The following is a 5,424-nucleotide window of genomic DNA, read 5'->3' as shown; positions in this document are numbered from 1 at the left end:
GATGTGGGGCTCGATCCCATAACGCTGGGATCACGCCCTGAGCCGAAGGCAGACGCTTAACTGCTATGCCATCCAGGCGCCCCCGGGTATTGTTTTCTAAGTCTTGCCTAAGAAACCTCTGCACACCCACAGGTCATGAAGATATTCTTTCATATTTTCTTCTAGAAGCCTTATGTTTTATAATTTTGGAAATAAAACTGATAATTTCTTTAGAAATTAAACATGCATATGCCATATGACCCAAGAATTCTTCTGATAGGTATTTTCTCAGAGAAATAAAATCATATGACCAGGAAAAGATTTGTCAGATAGAGGCACCTAGGTGGCTCAGTCAGTTAAGTTTGACTCCTGATTTGGGTTCAGGCCATGATCTCAGGGTCATGAGATTGAACCCCCTTTTGGGTTCCACACTGGGGTCTGCACTGGGCATGGAGCTTGCTCAAGATTCTCTCTCCCGGGGCACCTGGGTGGCACAGCGGTTAAGCGTCTGCCTTCAGCTCAGGGCGTGATCCTGGCGTTATGGGATCGAGCCCCACGTCAGGCTCCTCTGCTATGAGCCTGCTTCTTCCTCTCCCTCTCCCCCTGCGTGTGTTCCCTCTCTCGCTGGCTGTCTCTATCTCTGTCGAATAAATAATAAAATCTTTAAAAAAAAAAAAAAAGATTCTCTCTCCCTCTCCCTTGCCCCTCCACCACCCTCTCAAAAAAAAAAAAAAGAGTTGTGCAATGGAAAGGGAAAGAGCTTGAAGCAGGGCAGGGGCTATGAGCAAGAAATGGATGAATTCAAGAGATACTAAGAAGGTCAACAAGGTTTGTAAAAATGTTTTTATTCTTATCCACTTCCTTCTCACCTAAAAGCATTTCTAATTATAAGCAGAGAGAGGGAGGAAGGTGTAAGAGGGAAGGAAGCATGTTACATACGGAAATTTTCCTTTTATCTGACCTTTTCTACTCTTTATTAAAAACAGGACGGGGCACCTGGGTGGCTCAGTTGGGTAAGTGTCTGCCTCAGCTCAGGTCATGATCCCAGGGTGCTGGGATCCAGCCCAGCACTGGGCTCTCTGCTCAGTGGCGAGCCTGCTTCTCCCTCTCCCGCTCCCCCTGCTTGCACTCTGTCAAATAAGTAAATAAAATCTTTAAAAAACAACAACAAAAAAAAGACAGGATAGGCAGGGCATGATCATGAAGGGTAATATCAGCCACTTTCAAAGGCTTGAAACATTAGTTTATAAATCTTGGGAGAGCAATGGAAATTTTAAGCTGAGAATGATGAGATTATATTCGGGTGTCAGAAGGCTTTTTGTCAACAGTGAATAATTGAAGGAGGTATCAGTTAGGAGTGTGTTACAACAGTCCAGAGAGAAAATGATAAAGGAAGATCATGGCTGCGTGGAGAAAGAATGGACTCTGGATATGTATTACAGGGGGGCAGAACTGACAGAATTCAGGGACGGGCGAGAATCCGATTGCAAGGATCAAGAACAGCAGGATTGGAGATCAAGTTTTTTTCTTTTATTTTCATGTATGTACATGCTGCTATAACATTTTATGAAACTTCAAATGTCATCTCCTCTTTGAAGACTTATGCAGGTTACACTCTAAATAGAATCAATCCTATGTTCCCTAGCAATTTAGACATAAATGAAAGCACATATTACACTCTAATCCACACTCAGCTGTTCAAGAACAGAAGGGCCATATACTAATTACCGAATCTCCAGCACTTAACATAGTCCTGACCCAGCACTAGTATAAAGAGCATTTTATTTTTATGTTAGCTTGTTTTCACTTTAAAACTGCCAGTATGGTATTAAAAATGAATGCCTTGAGTTACAGAGATCGAAGAATATCCACACTAGTCTTTCTGCCCGTGAATAGTTACATTGGGTATACAGTCAATTCTCATTCATGGTTGTTCTATAAAATCACCATGAACACTGAATTATCAAATACTGACCCATTAAACACAGGGTTAGGTTCTTGTGAGCCTCTGGTCACAACACGTTCTTAAATTAGTCAATACATAATCTTGTTTTATGTGTGTTTCTACTGAAAGATACCTCACTCACTATATAAACTCATTAACACCAACCTCACACCCAGCAACATATAACTCATACTTGAACAATGCTTATCTAAAAGAAGCTTTCTTTTCTCTGTAAGAGACAGCACAGCCTTCTTGCACTTGTAATGCTAGACAGCACTTCAGCAATATGCTTGGAGGCCATTCCAAACTGCGAAATCACTAACAAAAAGTACAAAAATTAGAAAAATGTGACACTAAATATACCTCAAAGCACCAGGAGTGTTGATTTAGGGGTTACAAAGAAATTTGAGTAGGTACATTCCCAAATACAAGTTCCATGAATAATGAGGATCAACTACAGGTTTTTTATGTTTGGTTTTGAGATAAAACCTCTCTCCCACAGCTGTAGCAGCTACTTCTCATACACTCACCTCCAGCTACACCCAGTTCGTATCACAAGGTAACAGGTCATGGCACCCACCACACAGCAACACAAATGTTTCTCTGCTAGTTACGGCTACAATTAATGGTCTAAGAGAGGACTTTAAAAAGACAACTTTCCCTAAAAGATAACAGACCAGAGGCCACTAAAATACCTGAGCCAGTCGCAGGGTTAAATGCTGGCTTATGAGAATTTCGTATAAAAATGTGCCTCAGACTGTGAGTTCTGTGGAGGAAAGAGGTCTTTCCTCTTCAAAGGCCTAGGAAGTCCAAAGTAGAAACAACCCAAATGCTCATCAACTTATGAAGAAACAAAATGTGGTATACCCCTACAATGGATTATTTTTATTATTCAGCCATAAAAAGAAGTACTGACAATGCTACAGCATGCATGAAACTTGAAAACGTTATCCTAGGTGAAATAAACCCAACACACAAAAACTGCAGGATTCCTCTTATGTGAAATATCTAGAATTGGCAAATTCAGAGACAAAAGTAGATTAGTAGGGTGGCGGATAGGGACAAATGAGAAGTGCATGCTAACGAGCTGTGGGTTTCTTTTCGGGGTGATAAAAATGTTACGGTACTAGATAATGGTGATGGTTGCAAAACCTTGTGAATATACTAAACCCACCGAAGTGTTTAAATGGATGAATTTAATCGTGTATGAATTGTATATCAATTAAAAAAAAAACCTATGAACGCTAAATATGCAGCAAATTCCTTTGAAATGGCTAATTCCCTCCCAACTGCCGCCACTCCTCCCAACTCCGCCTAGCTACAGACACAAACTTCAGCACCCTTCACTCCTGTCAACAAGCAGCGTTTGGGAAGTCTCGCGCCCGTGCGCGGGAAAGCCACAATTAACGATACGCCGCCTGCAGCCCGTCGTGGGGTCTCCCGGTGTTGGTCTAAGTTTCCCGTACCCCTGTCCCTCCTAACCAAACTCTTAGTAAGCCCTGATCCTGAACCCCTGCTGTACTAATTAGCACAGGTGCCGGACTCAGGATCACTCTGCTGGAGCCCGCAGGCCGAACTCAACGGCCGCCCCAAACGATCTACTCAGAATCTCTGCGCCACCCCACGCTCCACAGGCCCGGGCCGGAACCACCCCAACTGGGCCTTCCCCCCTCCCTCCCCACTTACGCGCCTCAGGCAGCGCGCGGTGCACGCAGGGAGCTCGGTCTAGGCTAAAGGCAAGGGGAAGAGAGTTTAGATAGAGCTGCGCAGAGGAACCTGGGAAAGACCTGCAAGAGAACCCTGGGAAGAAGGTCCATATCGAGTGCGGGCCCGGGGCGGGTGCGAAGGACAGGAGGAGGAGCCGAAAATCAAGTCGGGAAGGGGAGGAAAGCCGCAAGGCAATCGGCCGAAAGCCGTAAAGCAAGCTGGCAGCGCGACGCTGACCTCGACGTGCCAAAGCCAGTGTCTCCACGTCGCCTTCCCCTGCCTCCATCTCCCCCATACTCCCTCTACTTTTGCGGTCGCCCAGGTCTCTGCTGCCCCCTGGCGGACTCGGCGAGCTCACGAGGGGCATGCCCCCGCCTTACTGAGAGACCGCACAAACCCAATCCCCAGGGACCGTGCGACGATGGGGCGGGGTAGGAACTTAGAATCCGTCCGTGCACGCGAGGGATACTGAAGGGAAAAAAAACATGCTCTTAAGTCTTCTTAAGAATATCATCGGGGGCACCTGGGTGGCACAGCGGTTGGGCGTCTGCCTTCGGCTCAGGGCGTGATCCCGGCGTTATGGGATCGAGCCCCGCATCAGGCTCCTCCACTATGAGCCTGCTTCTTCCTCTCCCACTCCCCCTGCTTGTGTTCCCTCTCTCGCTGGCTGTCTCTATCTCTGTAGAATAAATAAATAAAATCTTTAAAAAAAAATAATATCATCAGAGTCTTTTATAGATTCCACGCCAGGCAGGCATAGTAAACCGAGGCAGTATGGACATGTTTGCTCACCGAGCCTTCCTCTCCCGCCACTGCCGCGCGTGCACACACACACTCATCACCCGATGGCTTCTTAAATTAGCTGGGACCGGAGGGAAATGAGAGTGTGGCGACATGGAGGAAGGGAATTCTTTAGAATGGCCCTTGGAACTGTGCCTAGCAACTGAGTGATGACTGCACATCCTATTAGCAGTGTTCAAAAACAAGATTAAAATGTTTAGTCATCACAACCCCGTCTTAAGTACTTAAGAATTTCAACAAAATAATTCTCTTACGTGTCCAAATTGGTTGTTTCAATACACCCCTTTTAACCAGACGGTTCATTATCTGAGCAGCAATACCCCAGACCAAGTCATTTCCTGGATGACTACTCACTCTTCCCAGTAACACCATCGGAAGCTGAGTAAAAAGCCTAGGATCAGACCCAATGCATGAACAACTTATTTGGTAAAGGTGGCATTTCAAATCAACCAAGAAAGGAATGGTTTATTTTTAAAATGGTGCTGGGACGATTAGTTAACCCCTTGGGTTAGATTCCTTATCAAAACATACACTAAAATAAATTACAATTGAATTCAAGTGTGAAATGTTAAACACAAAGATACACATAATATAAAGATACACAGATGAGTATCTGACCTCAGAATGGAGAAGGACTTTCTAAGTATAAAAATGAGACATAAGTCATAAAGTAAAAGAGGGACAGATGTAACTAACTACATAAAACTTTTTAAACTTCTGGAAGTTGAAAACAAAATAAACTTTAGAAGTAAACAAGAAAAAGGGGGAATATCATGAATGGTAAAGAGAGCTTATGTATAAAAAGTTCTGACAAGAATAACAGGCAAATGAAATGAGTTAGATATTTCACACAAGGGTAAATACAATAAATATGAGAAAAGGTTTAACTTTAATAAAACTAAAAAAAATCATGCATATTAAAATAAGTATCATTTCACTCATTTCCGTTTTAAATTAGGAAATTAAAATATTTTATACAAATAATACATGAT

At 43.7% G+C, this 5,424-nt stretch overlaps 1 protein-coding gene and 1 pseudogene across 9 annotated transcripts in view; one reads left to right on the top strand and one right to left on the bottom strand.

Moving 5' to 3' along the window:
• LOC109488578 overlaps positions 1-3,449 on the top strand; it is a 10,204-nt pseudogene extending 6,755 nt beyond the window's left edge.
• RAD52 (RAD52 homolog, DNA repair protein) overlaps positions 1-3,805 on the bottom strand; it is a 34,409-nt gene extending 30,604 nt beyond the window's left edge. For 2 of the 9 annotated variants that reach the window (XR_004621232.1, XM_034645184.1), the window contains exon 1: positions 3,615-3,798. The gene's annotated coding sequence lies outside the window, so the exon portion shown is untranslated. Of the gene's footprint in view, positions 1-3,610 lie in introns of all 9 variants that reach the window. The other 7 variants (XR_004621234.1, XR_004621237.1, XR_004621235.1 and 4 more) reach the window with 7 other exon arrangements.
• Between the last annotated feature and the right edge of the window lie 1,619 nt (positions 3,806-5,424).

This window comes from Ailuropoda melanoleuca, chromosome 16 (assembly GCF_002007445.2).
Source record: "Ailuropoda melanoleuca isolate Jingjing chromosome 16, ASM200744v2, whole genome shotgun sequence".
Taxonomy (NCBI): Eukaryota; Metazoa; Chordata; class Mammalia; order Carnivora; family Ursidae; genus Ailuropoda; species Ailuropoda melanoleuca.
Note: the sequence above shows the minus strand (reverse complement) of the source record. Positions and strands in the feature narration are given on the sequence as shown.